Here is a 19,010-nt window from a genome sequence, read left to right on the forward strand (position 1 = left end):
AGCACACACCAACACCAGACCCTCCCTCAAGCCTCAATGTCTCACCTATCATTTCAACAACAAAAAGCTATTTGTTTTGAAAATTTAAAAAGATTAAAAGTGCTGATGCATAACGTGGCAAGAGGGAGGAGAGTGTGAGGGACATGTTGGCACAACTTTTCTGAGAGACAAACCAGTGTCAGCATCCAGAACCTTAGTGTTTATAGCTTTTGACTAAATTCAATGTTTTTTCAGAGACTTATTTACCAAATGTCCATTATTGTGGTATTGGGAATATTAACAAATTGGAAATAATCTGCCTGGCCAAAAAATAAAAAGGACACAGCAGATTTTGACAAATCCATTTAAAAGGGTGTTGCTCAATATACCAGGATATAAAATGATCCCACATATGTACATGAATGTGTAAGGGTAGGGATGTGTATGATAATTCTGTAACAGACACTGAAAAGAAAAAGCTGTGTCCTAACACATCAGCAGCCATTGCTTCTGGACAGGTAATCTTACACAAGATTAAAAAATATACTTCTCTTTATAGTTCCAAGTCTTCTATGATGAAAATGTAATACTTTTATAATGAGAGAAAAGGCAATCAAAGGCATTTCTAACTTATATTTGCCATACCTGGAGGTACAACAGATTCTCTCTGCACTTGTCCCCTCCAGGCTCATGGCTGGCTTCTTTTTGACACTGCTCCCTATTTTGTGAAAAGATTTCCTCAGAGGGCAACAGTCTGCCAGGAAGACATCGCCCATGGGCCCCCCTGAAGCCCTCTCCGGGAAACTGCAGCTGCAAGGTCAGAGTGCAGCTGAGACCTCTCGAGGGCTCTGACCATGTTGGTCAGGGTGGAACTGTGGGTCTAACCACAGGCGGGAAGTCCCACTGGAGCCCCCAGGGAGCCCACACAGTCCCCAGGAAAAATGGCTGTGCTGGGCAGCAGGGACCAGAAGAACATGCTCTTAAACACCCCTTTCTCATTGGTTTAGGAAGCAAAGGTCAAGCAGAGATGAGTGACAGTGGCTTAAGGCAGAGCTGAGCCAGGAGCGGGGACTTGGACAGCTGGGCCTGGGTTCTGCTTTGGCTGTTCAGACCTGGAGGAGCCACATGGGTCTCCACACAGCCATGGGAACCACTGCAAAAGGCAGATGAATGTTGGGCATCTGTCCGGCATCCTGGACCCTGCGGCAAGGGGGGATGCCATCCCTGGCTCCTGCAGAGGGCAGGGCCACCACTTGATCGGCCATAAGAATACCGACCAACCTTGCAGGCTTCTTAGAAATGCAACACGTTCTGACTCGAGACAACTTGCTTCTCCTGGTCGTTGCCCACCAGCTCCTACCCACTGCGTTTTCTTCACTCTAGAATTTCTGTTTCTAATTTGGCAAGTGTTAAAGAAGCCAGTGATATATATTTCCTATCTTCTCTCATCTAAAAGATATCTTTTTTTTTCTTTTGGCAGAAAACAAAAGAAAACTAAATCAAGAAAATTTGTTCACAGTTAGAGCTTCATTTTCTGGGGTGATGGTGAGCCTGCTGGCGCGCAGAGCCATGTTGAGTGCCACAGGAGCCCGCAGCTCTGCCCCCCTTGGCATACCACCATCACACACCAAAGAGGCTGCACAAGAAGACAGGGACTGGGACTAAAAGCTGATCGATGTAACATAATGGCATTAAATTTTAAGTATTTTATTTCACTAAAGCATTTTCACTCCATTGCATTGATTGTTATGATGTTAAATAAAATATAACAATATAAAACTTGTCACAGACCTGTCCTTGCTCATATCCACAGACACCCCCACCTCGGGGAGAAGGAAATGGGAAGGGAGCCTCCTGAGAAGGTAACAGACCTGTCTACCTCAGCCCTGCTGCACCTTCGGGAACTGCTGGCTACTGGGGAATAGCAGTTTGGAAAGACTCCATGTCCTTGCTCAGGGGTCAGAGGTGATCCTGAGCTAGGGAAGGAAGATGCGGTGACAGGGACCTGAGTGAAGCTGACCAAGTGCTTGCTTGGTGCAGGTGCAAAGGGCATAGCAGACTCAGAGCCACTGGTGTTGGCAGGCAGGCGGCCAAGTGGCCAGGCTGGAATGGCTGCCTCCGCTACACCTGCCTCTGAGTGCCCCTGCAGTGCCTCCTCCTCCACTGCACTGTGCTGAGCTCAGAAGAAAGGGAAACTTTGCCTCTAGCTGTACCTGGTTTAGGCAGGGCCTGTCTGTGATTTTAAGCTCACAGTAAGAAAGACACTTTATGTCAAGAACACACAAAACTAACCAATAATTTGGAAAACACTGATATTTTGTTATATCTTGCTACAAAAATGCCATGCAATCCACAAATCAGCATTTCCCAAACTCCCCAAGACAAGAATCACCTAGATAGGTGCTGGGAATCCAAATTCCAGGCCCCCCCTCACCCTAATCCATCAAGGGAAGCCTCTGGCGGGGGCCTAGGAGCCACCACCTCCCACAACCAGGGCTGGTGTGGGGGCATCTGGGCCACAAGACACCAACTTCTTCTACCCGGAGGTGGTATCACCTAGAAGGCATGGACCCCTGAAGCTGGACCAGCTGGAAGGGCATCTGTCTGCCACACCCAGCCACTGGGCAGGCTGGCTTGGGTACACGTGGATCACAGTGCCTTCTCCACTGCACTAATGCTCTCAAGAATAAAAACTGCTGCCACATTTAGATAGCCTGAGGGTGTCTGAGTCTCGGCTGTCCCATAATTCTAGCCTTTGATTTCATGTGCTCAGCACCACCCGAGTCCAACCTAAGATTAAAATCCATTGCTTGAATATCTGAGAAAGTTAAAAATACCCAAGAAGGTCATTAATTTCTGGGGATTGCTGTGGAGAGCATTAGCAGGGAGCAGGTGTGGGCCTGCACCAAGACAGCACAGGTACCTGGTGGAGGGAGCCCTCGGTGGACAGAGGAGCTGCAGAATTAAAAGACACATGTTTCCAGCAGGGTGAGAAGGACGCAGGCTTGCCGGGGCCCTGGAGTTTGGGGTCTGTGCTGCCTTCACATGTGTGTGCACCTTGACTCTGTAAATTCTGTCACATGGTTTTGGCTTCTGTTATTGACTAAAGCAACATAGAGGGCTTTTGTGCTATTTTTACATTACATTTCAGTTAGCCTTTTTTTAAACTCACAATCAAATTAAAATATTTTATGTTTTCTTTTTGTATTAATGTCCTATTGATTTCCCTTTTTATGATGCAAGTTTCCCCTCTGAAGCAAGACATCAAGTCCAGCCTTCTCACTTGAGGGGGGCACGTGAAGCTACATACAGTCCGGAGACCTGTCCCACATCTCACGGCTAATGAGGCCAGTCATCAGCACAGCTGTACCACAGGATGTTGTGTTGGCTCACAGGGTGTCTTAGTGACCAAGAGCTCCCAGTAGCAGTGTCTTCACTGCTGGCTAATCATGGTCTCACCTGTCAGGTGGAGAGGTGGAACCAGCCAGCCAACCTCACTGGTCTGGGCATCCTTCCTAGCACCCCCCACCCCCCTTCCAGAGAGCTATTCTTTTTTTTTTTTGAGACAGTCTCATTTTGTCACCCTCAGTAGAGTGTCATGGCGTCACAGCTCACAGCAACCTCCAACTCTTGAGCTTAAGCAATTCTCTTGCCTCAGTCTCCCAAGTAGCTTGAACTACAGGGGCCTAACACAACATCCAGCTATTTTTTTTTGTTGTTGTTGTTGCAGTTGTCATTGTTTTTTAGCTAGCCCAGTCTGGGTTGGAACCTTCCAGCCTCAGTGTATGTGGCTGGCGCTGTAACCACTGTGCTACGGGTGCTGAGCCCAGAGACCTATTCTAACTTTTTTTTTTAAGACAGAGTCTCACTATGTCACTCTCTGTAGAGTGCTGTGATGTCACAGTTCACAGCAACCTCAAATTCTTGGGCTTAAGCAATTCTCTTGCCTTAGCTGCCCAAGTAGCTGGGACTACAGGCACCTACCACAATGCCTGGCTATTTTTTTATTGTTGTTGCAGTAGTTGTTGTTTTAGCTGGCCTGGGCCGGGTTCAAACCCACAGCCTCTGTGTATGTGGCTGGCGCCCTTACCCACCAAGTTACAGGCACTGCTGATCTATTCTGACTTAATGTTTGCTTTGGTTGCTCCCTCAAAGAGGCTCCCTACTCAGGTTTATTTATTTATTTTTGAGACAGAGTCTCACTTTGTTGCCCTTGGTAGAGTGCTGTGGTTCACAGCTCACAGCAACCTCAAACTCTTGGGATTAAAAGATTCTCTTGCCTCAGCCTCCCAAGTAGTTGAGACTAAAGGCACCTGCCACAGTGCCCAGCTATTTTTTGGTTGTAGTTGTCATTGTTGTTTGCCAGGCCCGGGCTGGATTCGAACCCTCCAGCTGCAGTGTAGTGGCTGGTGCCCTAGCCGCTGAGCTATAGGCGCTGACAGTACTCAGGTCTATTCTTATAAACCAATCTGCTCCGTGGTAAGTGGAGCCCAGAGAAATCTGCAGGTGCTCACGGGTAATGCCGGATGGCTCCAGGTAGAAGAATCAGCTCACCCTCCTGTTTGCCTTGGCTCCATCTGGAGAAGGACCTGCTGAAATTCCTCCAGAAAGCTGTTGGGCTGTGGAAGAGATGTGGTTGTGCTTCTTTGATGCCATGAAGGGCCCTGTGGGGCTCTCAGACTCAAAGGTGCACAAGCATCACTTGTCACAGGCAGGCTCTGGTCCAGCTGGTCTGGGTGGGCTGGTCCAGCTGGTCTGGGTGAGGCCTGAGAGCCTGCATCCCAAGCAGGTGGGCTTCTGGGTGCTGTGAGGTGGCTGGGCTTCTCAAGGGTGGGGGACACTGTGGTTCCTTTGCTCACCACAGGATGCCCTGCACAGAGCTCTGGCCCTAAAATGTCTCCGTTCCTCAGACACAGGTGGCCTCTGAGGACCCGCCCTTCTCTGCCAGTTCCCTGTACCCTCCTTTTCCCATCCCCCAGCCCATCTGTGCCCTCCTCCACCCCCACATGCCTGCTGAGGCTGCAGAGCTGGGTGCCCTCCCCCTTCAAGCAGCCCTTGCTCCCTCGTGCCCCTCCTGATGCCTGTGTCAGACCCATTCTTCCAGACAACCAGCCCAAATGCCTGACAGAAGTAGGATGAGGCTGTACTGATCCCCACAGCCAGATCCTCCCAAGACACCGAGAACCCAACATTTTAGCATTTCCTACCAACTTCTGTGTTCAACACGACCTATTAATTTGGCACCTGTACCTGTAATTATGATCTTGGAGCTCCCAGCCATACGCTGGGGAAAGACTCTTAATTATAACTCCAATGATTAATCAACCGCCATGTATTTCCTGAGCATCTGACACACGCAGAACTTGCCCAGAGCAAAGAAGGAAAAGCGCAGAGGCTTCCGCATCTGTTTTGGATAAGAACCCACTTCCCTCCTTTTCTTCCCATGCCTACAAAAACATCAATTTAAAAATAAAACTCTTGCAAAGTGGCACAAATAAATTGACCCTGGCCTTAGAAAGTACGAAAGCTGTCTCCATAACCTCTCCCCAGTTAGGGCACAGACAACCCTTAGCATTTTTGTGACTGGTAAGAAACAGGTGCCCACGGCCATGGGGACTTCATCCCCAAATGTGCCACAATGCCCTCCCCATTAGCAGTTTAAAAGTCCCCAGAGCGATTCCATCCACTGACCGACCAGGAATATGAGGGAGCCAGGCTTCAGAGGCCAGCTGCCACCCCTCTTCAGTCCTAGAAGACAGGGAATGGGCAGCAGAGCCCCTTTCCTGATCTTGTCTGGAGTCTGTGGTGCAAACACGGCTGATGAGGACCTCCTGGCCCATGGGGGGCTGCGTAGCTGAGCGGTTTGGCAGCAGCTGCCCCTGGGCAGGCCAAGGAGAGCACTCGCTTCACCCCTTAAAAGCTCAGAGAACGGGCCGGTTGCCACAAACACCTGCCCTGAGCGGACACCCCCGGGTCGTCGTAGCCAGAGGAAAGGGGAGGAGGAGGCAGGAAGAGAGACTTGTCCAGACTCTCAAGGCAGCCAGCCGGGTCCTTCGGAACCCAATACAAGATCTGGGCAGGGTTTGGGGAGGGGTGGCAAAGCGATCCTGAGCCACAGACTTCAAGCGCTGCCCTGCTTTGTGACTTGGAGAGGACGGGGCAGGCTGGAGGGGCTCAGCGGGTCACTCCAAGCCTCCGGGAGCCCACGCGCAAGGACGCCTGGGTCTTCAGGGACTCAAGGGCTTGGAGGAGCATTTGGGCAGGGGAGAGCCTACCCCACCCTAGAGGATGACCCACCCTCCTTGCTCTCCAGGGCCACTATCCGGACCGCGCTCCCAACCCTTCCCCCCCACTTGACTCAGCCTGGCCGGCGAAGGTGGTCGCCCCTGCTGGCCGGCTCCGGCTGGAGGGCTCAGGGCGCGCTTGGGATCCGAGTTCGCAAGACTCGCGGCTGCTGGAGCGGCCCCTGTCCCCAGATAGGCCGGGTCTGGCTGGTGAAGGCAGGGCTGAGAGGGCAGCTGTGCGAGCGCCTGTGTGGACAGGTGGCAGTGGGGGCGGCAGAGGCCACGAAAAGGGCAGGAGCGTGCCGAGGATGAGCCCGCATCTCGCCCCCTCTCCCTGGAGAGCCCCGGTTCCCCCCAGAGACTCCCAGTTGCTGGCACCGCCTTCCGCCCTTCCCGCTTCTCACCCGGGCTGCGGAAGGACCCTCGCGTACGGACGGGGCTGCAGCGGGCAGCGGGATACAGCAGCAGGACCCCCGTCCACGCACCAGCGACGCCGGGACCGGGAGCGCGGCGGGGGCGGCTCTCAGCACAGCCCCGCCCCGGCCCGGCGGCACGGGGCGCTTCAGACGTCCCTTGCAACTCCCCTCCGCCCGCACCGTCACGCAGCCCGAAGCTGTGCACACTGCGCCGCGGTCTCCTCTCAGGCTCCAGGAGACCCCAGGTGGACTTCTTGGCTTCCCCACCCCACGGCGCGCGCAACTTCACTTGGGGGAGGTACCACTCACTGCTTTGCTCCAGCCGGAGCCAGAAATCTGCGGAGCCCTGGGCTCAGGACTCAGGCACAGCCCAGCGCGCCGCACCCTCCGCCTACCTATCCCGCAGTGGACCGGCCTTTGGGGCCGCGGCGCCCCCTCGCACCCATCCGTGGGTCCCCAGGGCAAGCACACCCCCGCGGAGCTGGGGGCCTTGCATGTTCACTGGAGCATTCTGAGCATGGTGCCCTCACATTTACACAGTTGCAAACTCATGATCACACGGTCATACTCATGCACTCGCACGCTCTGCAACTCATCCACTCATTGTCACTAGACTCACACAGGGGCACACTCACACACAGACTCACACACACCTGCACGGGCACACGCACAGACTCACGCTCACAAGGGGTGCACACAGACACACACACACTTGCACAGGGCACATTCACACACAGACTCACACGCCTGCAAGAAGCACACTCGTGCACAGAATGACACATACACACCTGCGAAAAGCACACTCACACGTAGACTCACACCTGCAGGGGGCACACTCACAGATACACCTACAAGGGACACACTCATAGACATACACACACACCTGCATAAGGCACCCACACACACACCTGCATTGGGCACACACACACAGATGTGCACACACACACCTGCATAGGCATACACACACAAACACACCTGCATGGGGGACACTCATGCATAGACACACACCTGCAGGGGACACACACACAGACTCACATACACACCTGAATAAGGAACCCACACACATACACCTGCATGGGGAACACTCATGCAGACTCACACCTGTGTGGGTCACACACAGATTCACACACACACACCTGCATAAGGCACCCCCGACCACACACACCCCTGCTTGGGGCACACTCACACGCAGACTCATACTCGTCCAGACACACAGATGTGCTCACACACACACTCACACTGTGACTATTCCAGAGTCACAACTGGTCTCTCCCCAGGATCACACCTAAAGTCAACTTTGGGTGAAGTGGGAGAAGTGAGGACCCTGAAGCAAATCCAAGGTCACAGGGACCTGGCACAAGACTCCAGAAGGACAGTGCTGTGTGTGTTTGAGTCACTCCTCCTGGGGCTGATCCCCAGGAGATCACAGATGCTTGTGTGTGGTGATCTTGGATAATGGCAGTGGGGCCTCTGGTGAGGTGGGAGTTCTGTCATTTGCATCCGCCAGAAGGAAATGTTCCTTCAGTGCCAACCCAGAGTGCAGGCCTTGGAAAGGAGGTTTTCTCTCCATGGAAACATTTGTTGAATTTGGAGCAGGAGATGCCTGGCACCACTATCCCCCAAAGGGCGGGAGGCTGTTCTGGTTGTGTTGCTAATAGCATCATCTAGGGCAGAATAGAATCTGCCTGTCAGGGGCATGTGCTCCCTGGGCCCAGGGGTCATTTGTAGCTGCAGGAGGCAGAACCAACCAGGAATCCATTTAGCATGGCTGCCCTCCTTCTACTAAGTGAAAGGGAGTAGATAAACTAGATAACTCATGGCAGCCTTGGTCTGCCATCTAAGTCATCAATATAGCCCAAACAGGCTCTGGCTGGACACTGACTAGCCTTCACTCAGTTGGCTGTCTATGTCCTGAAGGCCGTATGGCTGGCCATAGCACTTATCTGGGTGTGAACACCAGGGGTCTGGATGACTCTTGTTCTTGGGAGGAAACTTCTGGATATGGCTCTGCCCTGGCTGCCTGTTCAGAGATTGCATCTTGTGCCAAGCTCTAGTTGCTGTGACGTGCAGCATGCCACTGGCCCATCACCCCCTTTGCAGACTGCACTCTGCCGATCCAGCCCAAGTGCTCACCAGCCTCTTCCCAGTCCATCACATTTTCAGACAACCCTGGCTTTTAGTCAACTTAAATCTCTAGGTCTCCCCCGTCCTATTGGTGCAGTTGTTGATTTTTCCTCCTCATCTACTGTTTTAAGTTATTTGATTATTTTAAAATCTAGGTTTAGTGGATTACAATTTGCTCCTATTAAATTTTATTTCCTTAGTTTTTACTAACCTCTTAGTGAGCCCATCAGATGCTTCAGAATCTTAATTCCATTATGCAACATATTTGCTCCCTTTTCACCTTAAGCCCTTGGAAAACTGGTAAGTTGAGTGGAATCATTTAAGTCATCAGTATAGCCCAAGCAGCCTCTGACTGGACACTGACCAGCCTCCACTCGGTCTCCCTATTTTTGGCTGTCTATCAGCTTGACATGTTTCAATTTAGCTTGGGACAGCATCAGTGGAGACACAGTCAAATGCCTTTCTAAAGTGATCAATTATCATTAACCAGACATCTGAATTGGCAGTTGCCAGTAAACTTGCCAACTTTACCAAAAAAGACAAGTGTGTTTTAATCTGTTCTGTTTAATTAGACCTTTTAGTATCAGGCTAATATTCACCACTCTGGGGGGATCGGTTCAGTGTGAGCATTGGACCTGTAGGTGTAAAGTCTCCCTTAACTCCTTTGACTAGACTCCGAACGCTCAGCCTTCTTGTTTGAGAAGGTCCATCACTGTTTGTTCAGCTAATTAAATGAGTTGATACTAGGATGTGTCTGGCCTAATTAACAATTATTACCATTATTTTAGGTGCTTACAAAACTATAGAATGTCTCTGGAATGTTAGAACATGAATAATGTCTGCAAGCTGAGTTTTGAAACAGGGGCCTGGGAGGTGCTTCAAGGGGCCACTCAGCCCAGCATCCTGCCCAGGACCTGAGGCATCTGCAGAGCACATGGCAGGACACACTGTTGATCAATGGGGCATTTCCTATAATCCATTCTGTCTCCCTGTTGTCAAGTCTGTCCAGTGTCTCAGAGATGGGTAGCCCACATGCTTGTACATTTCTCTAGGGCCCTTCATTCTCCTCCTGGCCCGAGCCTCTTTCCCTTTTATTGGTTTTATTGCTTGCTCTCTGAACTGCTAAGTCTTTCATTCTATATTTCTTTGATTGTTTTTTATTATTTTTTTTTGGGGGGGGTCTTCTGGTAGAGACTGGAAAACCTGCTAGACAAATTCTAAAAGAGCTGTAACACTTCTTCTTCTGATGGTTGTTGAAATCAAAGTTAAGAGATTATACCTTCTGACAGCCACATCCTGGGGCTAGCATTGCAGGAATCTTGTGAAGAGGTCTTGAGGACCTGTGAGGGCATCCAGGAGGACAGTGGGCTAGATACAGGGGACAGAAGATGGCAGTGGTCACCCAGTGCACAGTTCTTCCTTACTGCTGCTTCTGAGTGATGGAAACACAGGCCCAGCTGGTGCGTTTGCACTTTTGTGTGGCTTCTGTTAAATGTGTCAAATTTTTTTTTGTCTGTCATACAGGCGCACTATATAAAACTTGTAAACTTTTGTGAAAAAGGAGAAAGTAATAAATTATCTGTAATTCCATCTTTATTACCCAAACTTTATTGCTGTTAAGATTTTGGCATCCAAACACTGGTCATTTTTTATGTAAAAATAATTTTTTGCTTGTTTCTATGCAAACTAGCATCCTAAGACATACTGAATTTTCACCACTTACAGGAAATGAACATTTTCAACATTTTCCACTCTCCAACATCATTTTCAATAGCATATTTTAAGTAGAACTCCGATATTTGACACTGATATTTCTCCAGGTTTTCACCATCATAACAGGCTGCCACAAATATCCTCGTAGATCTATCTATCTTGACCTGCTTTCTTGCCTGTAATATATTTCTTGCCTGTAGTAATATAAAGCTGACTCTCAGCTCTCAATAGTATTAGTGGAAAGTCATCGTGGTGAATATTGCTTCAACCTGTAATTGAAAATTCACTTCTTTGAAGAAGTAGCAAGCTTTGAGGTTTATTTACTTATTCATTTTAGTAGACGCTAAGCTTCTTGGGTAGGGGTGTATTTTACTTTTGCATCCTTGGTCCTTAGCGTAGGGACTGGGATTTCAGCTTGTGGCTAGTAAATGTTACTGAATGCATCAATAAGAAAGTTAATGTGTGTCAAATTACTTTCTTTACTAATATTTTCTACATTATGTCTGGAAGTAATTTTCTTCTAGATATTTAACTCTAATTTCCATTTCTTGGCTACTTTTCAAAACAAGTTGGTGCCCCCCATCCTAATTTTATTGAGGTGGAATTCAGACTCTGTAGAGCTCACCCACAAGAGGCACGCAGCAGTGACCCTGGAGTGTTCACGCGGTGTGTGACTATCTGCTTTGAATACTTTCACCACCCCATAAAGAAGCCCTGTGTCCTCTGGTATCTCCTCCCCACCAATCCCCAGAAGCCTCAAGTCTGCTTTGCACCCATCCATCCCAGTCATAGTTTGTGGGTATTAGAGAGATTTCAGAGATACCAGCACCTCCTCCTTCCCCTCTGCAATGTCTGAAGAACTCTTGGACGTCTGGCTGGCTCCATGGACTTTTGCCCTCCTGTTGGACACGGGCACTTCAGTTTATCTGCCTGGTTCTAAGCTTTTCTTTTCTTTCTTTGCTGTTCTGACATTGTCACTCTGAGTGCTGAGGCAGACAGACCTGTGCATGCCAGCCTTGGCCTGGCTGGGTCGGCTGCTGCTGGGCGCTTCTGGTCTCTGAGGTCGGTCTTCTGAGTGTACAGCATTCATCTGTCCACATCATTATGCAATTCCTCCCAGTGCCCCAGATCTGTCCCCTCCCAGGGGCTCTGCTCGGCGGGTTCTCACTTCCGTCTTGCCTTTTCTGTGCTTCTTAGCTTTGATAGATCAAACATTTTGCGTCCCGGGGAATGTATGGTCTGTCTTGAGCTTTCTTAAGTTCCCTCCTTTGTTCATCACTCCTAAGCCTCTACCCTGACTTCCCTACATTTATTGTTATTCTATGTCCCCTTCTTAATTTAAGCTCCGGATAAGAACGCCATCTACTAAGACATGGATATAGTTACTTCCGCACAGCCTCCTGTCTGCCAAACATGTCCTTGATGAAGCAGATGGCTCTGTCCTTTGTTCTTGTACCTGTATGTGGAGCAAAGAATGAGAAGGCACTTCACTCATGAAATAAGCATGCTCCTGGCTTGGCGCCTGTTGCTCAAGCGGCTAAGGCGCCAGCCACGTACACCTAAGGTGGAGGGTTCGAATCCCCAGCCCGGGCCTGCCAAACAACAATGATGGCTGCAACCCAAAAATGGCCAGGCACTGTGGCGGGCACCTGTAGTCCCAGATATTTGGAAGGCTGAGGCAGGAGACTCGCTTGAGCCCAGGAGTTGGAGGTTGCTGTGAACGTGATGCCATGGCACTCTATCCAGGGGGATAGCTTGAGGCTCCGTCTCAAAAAAAATGAAATAAGCATGCCCCTGAAATTTGTGTAAATAAAATGTTATAAGCTGATTCGAATGTAAATACCACTTCACGGTGAGCTCTCTGATTTAAAGGCCTGTGTGGTGGATTCTTCTGTAATGTAAGCAGTTACCTCTTACTTAGCTATTTGGTGAAGGAGCAGTTTCAGACATTGACTTCTGTCAGCCCAAGGAGCACCTAAGCAGTGAGCTGTGCTCACTGGGACTACTTTCACCACCCCAACAAGCAAACTGTGTGCAGGTGAAGCAGCAAGCAATGCTGTATCATTTTCATGTCTGTAAACTGTCATAATCAATGTCCTTAGTGGACAATTCACATGACACTTCTCAATATTCCTCTTATTATTATGAAATATTTGTGATCCAATAAGCACTCAACATTTTTTCTAGGGTGTCTCAACATCTAATTTATTTATTTATTTTTTGAGACAGAGTCTCATTTTGTCACCCTGGGTAGAGTGCTGTGGCATCATAGCTTATAGCAACCTCAAACTCTTGGGCTCAAATGAGCCTCTCCTCAGTTTTTCACTTTTGGTAGAGACGGGGGTCTTATTCTTGCTCAGGCTGGTCTTGAATTCATGAGTGCAAGTGATCCACCTGCCTGGGCCTCTCAGAGTGCTGGGATTATAAGAGTGAGCCACTGTGCCCGGCCTCATCATCTAATTTAATCCATAGTGGAATGCAGAAATCCTTTACTATGTCCATCAATTTTGTGCTTACAGATTTAACATTCAATTTTGATACTATAACCCTTCTTGGAAATGGTCTCAAATTTGATGTGATAAATTTTAAATTATTTGAATGGCTTTATTCCTTTGTGTTGTATATTTCAGTACGGTTTTGGGTGATTGGGGTTTGCTCTTCTCCCACAAATTATCTGGCACCAGTGACATTCTAAACAGAGATATTCCTCTTGGCTTTTGTGCATAGTGGAGAATCCCTGGCCACTCGTTTGTTGGGGCAGTCATTTACTTTCATCCAGCTCAGTACAATGTGCTAACATGCCATGGTAACCCTACTTGACACCAGGCATGTGGGGCCAGCAGGCCTGAGAGATGTGTCCAGCATGAGTCCTGCCCTCAAGAAACTGGGAAACTCTGGAAGAAGAGTGATTAGTTGTGTTAATGTAAAACTTGGTGAATGATTAAGTAGTAAAACCCCAGTATGGAGAAGGGAAGATAATGGCCGATCCATTTTAGCTCTTCCTTTGAAATGAGCTTTAAATTCTTCCTTCCCAAAATGCAAGCCACTGCCCCATCTCCAGTCACAGAAAACTGGTGACAGGCCACAGGGGCAGAAGGCAGTGTGGAAAAAGAGCCAGAGAGAGACAGAGACAGAGAAATGGAGAAACAGATAAACAGAGACAGAAACAAAGACAGACAGAGAGATAGAGAAAGAGAGACAGAGAAACAGAGAGATAGAGACAAAGACAGGTGAGAGACACAGAGGGACACAGAGACACAGAGAGACAGAGCAGGACGGGGTCCCTATCGGCTTGGCCTGTCTGGCACACAGAGGACGGGACAGGGCCCCTGCCAGCATATCTGGAACGCCTGTGTTCACCTGCTGCCCATGTGTGCTGTCTGTCCTCACTGTGTCCCCAGTGTGTGGGCCCACACTGGGAGGGGCACTGTACACAGAGAGGCATCATTTTCTGCAGAGAATTAGTAATATGTCTGCTTACCAGAATGGTTTAATTGTTGACCTCTCAAAGGTCACAGGTTCCTAGACACGTCCCAGTGTCTCCTTTGTGTCGACAGCACATGCCCAGCCCTGAGCTATAACCTAGCTTCTCCCTCAGGCACCAGACATACCCATCACCTGTAGCTCTGTGAGGAAGAGAGGTCGGTCCAGTCGCAAAAGGCAGCAGAGGGTGGGGGACTCAGAATCTTCTGGGTTGCCCTCCCCTCCTGGACAGGCTTGTCAGGCTGAGGAAATGCTTTAATTCTGTCTGTACCCTGAGACTGTTCAAGAGAGGTTCCTTCTTCTTTTTTTTTTTGAGACAGAGCCTCAAGCTGTCCCCCTGGGTAGAGTGCCATGGCATTACAGCTCACAGCAACCTCCAACTCCTGGGCTCAAGCGAGTCTCCTGCTTCTGCCTCCCAAGTAGCTGGGACCACAGGCACCTGCCACAACGCCTGGCTGTTTTTTGGTTGCAGCCATCATTGTTGTTTGGTGGGCCTGGGCTGGATTCAAACCCGCCACCTTAGGTGTGTGTGGCTGGCGCCTTAGCCACTTGAGCCACAGGTGCTGAGCCAAAAGAGGTCCTTCTCAAAAGACTAAAGTGAAATCAACAAAATATGCAAATATCAAACATTTAAAAAACTGTTCAAGCTCACTCATAATCAAAGAATACACATTTAAGCAATGATGCTTTCCCTATGAAACTAGACAAATACGTTCTGTCTCAGCTATTTTGTTCTAAAAAATCTCTCCTAAGCCAGTAACTTGGAGAGAGAAAAATTAAAGTCCAGGAATGTTTATGGGAGTTACACTCATAATTGACAAGTTATAAAATAAATGTCTGACAAGATTAAATTGGTTGAATTTACAGATACAACCACATGGTACATGGGATATTATATAGCTATTAGAATAGTAAAAAAAAATCAGTGTCATTTCATTGGACACATCCAAGCCACATTGGGTGGTGGCAGGATGGGAAACTATATGTGTAGCCTGCTATGGATTGTGGGAAAGACAGTGGCCTCAGTGGGCCTGGCTCAGAGTGTCATCTGCTGCCCAGATGTGTCCTCTCAAGATCACACTCCTGGTCTTCTTTGTGGGGCCCGTATGATCCGTGCCTGCTGAGGACACTGATGGGGCTCTAGGCTGAGCTGCTAGTCACACACATATGTAAGAACAGAGGGGAGCAGAGACCAGAGCTGTGATAGTGATTTCAGTGATTTTAATGTCCTTTTTACTTTTTTATATTTTCCACATTTTCTACCAGGAACTTGTGTACCTTTTATAACTATGAGAGGTTCAAAACAAATGGCTTATAAAGCAAGGCCCCTCCATCTCTGCATCTGTCCCTGCATGCATGCTGGGGGGTAACCTGTCCTCACATCAGATGTTCGAGGCTGAACCCCAGATACTCACTCATGTCCCAAGGGAGGTTCTGTGCTGACAGACCTCACCATATTTGACAAACAAGTACCATTTTGTGAAACACTGAGACTCTAAGTTGTGATTCCTAGCCATAGGACACTGAATAAAAAGTGAATAAAAGTTAAACAGAAAAACCCTAATTTATAGTCTTCCTCATATTAAAAAAGTAAGAAAGAAGGAAAAGTAGTTCTAGTTGCATGTATTTCTATTTCAATACAGATAAAGGAATTCCAGGCTTTGCAAAAACCCTTCCCCTTCCCTTAGTATGCTACTAAACAGTGAGCAACTTTGTACTTTATTCCTATAGATTTCTCCTTTCCTGGACATACTTATTACAGAGAGACACGTATTAGCCGCATTCTCAGCTGAAAACAACGGAAGTTTTTCAGACCAGACTTGTGCACACAGAACTTTCACTTCCATCTCCAGTGTGATACAGGGAACGAGCCTGGCGTCAGCGGGACTTGACTGGGTTCGGATACAGTTGTGGGCCCCAGTCCCCTCTCCTGTGTCCTGGCACTGCTGGCCGCCTGGCCCTGCCTGCGAATCCCTGGTGCTCCAGCTTTATCTTGGTGACCCCAGCAGAGAGCAGTTTTGGCAAAACTTCCAGGAGGGACTTGGTTGGTTTGGCTCAGGTGGTGTTTCCATCCCTGGGCAAGGTTGTGGCCAGAGACATGAATGATCAGATAGAGCAGGTGAAATCTCAGGGCTGTGGCCCTGAGAAGGCGGCTACAATGGGGAGTGATATCTGCATGGGGGACCTCTGTGTGCCCCCCGCCCCCCGCAGGATATCACAGGGTGCTCGAGTGCCTGGAGACAACACCTGTGTAGTCAAAAATGTCTCTAGGCATGGCCAGATGTCCCTGGGGCTGGGAACCATACAAGGCATTGCCCTGTACAGGAAAACAACTATTTTAGAGCTATAATGAGATTTTAGTTGCTCAGACTTAATTTCAGAGATCTTCTGGTCCTGCTCTGCCCCATAGGTGAGGAAAGTTGATAGTATCTCAAAGGCATGTGACAGGACAGTAGAAGGAAGACCCTGACCCACGTTTGCTGGATACCCCTGCAGTGCAGAGTGTGGTACTGACCCTATGCATAGGCAGAACAGCCCCAGGTGTGCATGTGGTTCAGGCAGTGCCACCTCAAAGGAAAGGCCCTGATATCCTCCAGGTCCCCACACTCCAAAACAAGACAGCTATAGGGGCTGGCTGAGAATAGAGATGTGGGCTGTTAGCACAGCCTGTTCTCTCTCTTCCAGTGCATGGCTCCCACCCGTTAGCAGTGTTCCATGAAGGTGTGTGCCAGCACCTTCATCCTCTGTGCTCTGTGGAGAAGCCCACCTGACTTCTCCCTCTCACTCTTAGATTGTGATGTCCAGAGCTAGACCCAGCACTTAAAATTCATGCAGAATTAGGGCCAGGCACAGTGGCTCATGCCTGTAATTCCAGCACTCTGGGAGGCTGAGGTTGGTGGATTGCCTAAGCTCACAGGTTTGAGACTAGCCTGAGCCAGAGTGAGACCCCCATCTCTAAAAATAGCTGAATGTTGTGGTAGGCACCTGTAGTCCCAGCTACTTGGGAGGCTGAGGCAAGAGGATCACTTGAACCAAAGAGTTTGAGGTTGCTGTGAGCTGTGATGCCACAGCACTCTACTGAGGGTGACAAAGTGAGACTCTGTCTCAAAAAAAAAGAAAAAAATTCATGCAGAATTAATGTTGAGCATCCAGGGAGCTTGGTTTCCCTAAGGATGTTTATGGCCATCAGAACAGTGGTTCAACCAGTGCGTCCCGAGGGAAACTTTCCCATCAACTGGTGGACAGTAAGGGTGTGGGCTGACTTGCATGTTTGCTCATCTGTGTTTGTCCATGAGCAGGGGACGCAACGCTCATGCACGTTATCACACTTCCACTGCTTCAACTCAGCATATCCACCACCTGCTCACCTGGAAACCCTGCTCTCATCCAGCAGGTGGTCAAGTTCACAGTGCTAGAAACACACTAGCAGTGTCTGGGTGGCACCTGTGGCTCAGTGAGTAGGGCGCCAGCCCCATATATACTGAGGGTGGTGGATTTGAACCCGGCCCCGACCAAACTGCAACCAAAAAATAAACCACGCAGGTGTCATCAATTACATTTCCAATTATTATAAAATAATTTTTCATTCATTGCAGAGCTTCTCTTCATATAGGCAGTGCTGAGCTTGTAGTACAGAAGGTTCCTGTCATGGCAGCATCTGTGCTTGAGGGAGGGGGACAGATGCACATACAGGTGACAGGCGCATCTTTCTGTCACTCTTGTGCAGGTGTCCTCAAACTATGGCCCTTGGGCCACATGCCGCCCTCCTAGGACATTTATCCGGCCTGCCGGGTGTTTTTGCCGCTGCTGCCTGTCCTGCTTAACAGCCAACTTGTCCCGGGGCCTGCCGTCTAGCCCTCCAACGGTCTGAGAGACAGTGAACTGGCCCCCTGTTTAAAAAGTTTGAGGACCCCTGCTCTTGTGTATGGTTCGGATCTCTCCCCTGCATGGTGGGCTGCGTCTGTGCCATGCAGCCTTCTGGGAGCTGGGCCCAGTGGGGGCATATGGTAGTCTGAGAGACAGGTGCCTTTGAATCTCAGTGGCAGTGGTGGTTTCATTTCTGAATATTTTCTTTTGGGTGAAGGAATGGAAGGAGAGAGAAGCAGGTGTTCCATTTGCTATTTCTGTGCTCAGGAATGTTAGCCCATCTTTCCCTACAGCTCATACCCCTAGGCCTCCCGCAGCACACCCCGCCCCACCCTCCTCACTGCTGACCACCTGACCTGGCCTCCACCATTAGCCTCTGCTGCTACAGAAAGTGTTGAATGAGGAGAAGCATGGAATGCTCTTCTCCAGTTCTGGCCCCTGAAGTGACAGCTCAGTGGGGATGTCACACCTGCAGACTCAAAGCCCTGAAGCCCTCCTCCACCTGAGCCATGGAAAGGGATGTGTGCCCAGCAGGCAGCTCAGGGGAGATCAGGGTCATCTGTGTCATCGCTGGTAAAACACTCACTGGCCACTGTGGTTGAGAACAGGACCAGGCTGCTTTCGTGCAGAATGAGGCAACAGAGCCTAGCCCCAGGATGAGTTGCACAGACCAGTCACCCAGTCATGTGCCAGCTCCTCACCAGCCTCTGGCATCAGAGCCTGTCACCTACAACTGGAGCACCTGGGAGTGGCTGGGACTGTCCTGAGGCGTCAGTGTCACCTGCCCCTAATGTGGTATGTAATTGCTGGTTGTTGGTGGTAGCGAGAGATTTTAGGTAAAATTGCCTTCAAGGACACACTCTGTCTTGTTCCTGCCCTGTTCGACCACCCCACTGGCCTCACAGAAAGCCCGGTTCCACCAGGAGCCTGTGGCTGCTGTTGGCCTTGTCCCTCAGGACAGCAGGTGGAATTTTACTGTATGTGTGTGTCTGCAATGGCTGGTGTGTAAAAGCATCCAAAAACTCACACTGTTATTTTATGTCCCAGGGAGAACTCCATAGGAGAACCTTAGCTTGAGAGCACCAGACTCATTCTCATGCGGTCAGCACAAGGCTGCCCAGGGTTGGCAGGGTGTGCAAAAGAG

At 49.5% G+C, this 19,010-nt stretch overlaps 1 non-coding gene and 1 pseudogene across 1 annotated transcript; one reads left to right on the plus strand and one right to left on the minus strand.

Moving 5' to 3' along the window:
* The window catches only part of LOC100966451, a 31,427-nt pseudogene extending 13,119 nt beyond the window's left edge, over positions 1 to 18,308 (plus strand).
* Positions 9,979 to 10,040, minus strand: LOC111724871. Its single transcript, XR_002773082.1, has one exon. It is a non-coding gene; the product is annotated as a U7 small nuclear RNA (small nuclear RNA).
* Positions 18,309 to 19,010: the final 702 nt, after the last annotated feature.

Source organism: Otolemur garnettii, unplaced genomic scaffold (assembly GCF_000181295.1).
Source record: "Otolemur garnettii isolate 467f Iridium unplaced genomic scaffold, OtoGar3 scaffold00027, whole genome shotgun sequence".
NCBI classification, from domain to species: Eukaryota; Metazoa; Chordata; class Mammalia; order Primates; family Galagidae; genus Otolemur; species Otolemur garnettii.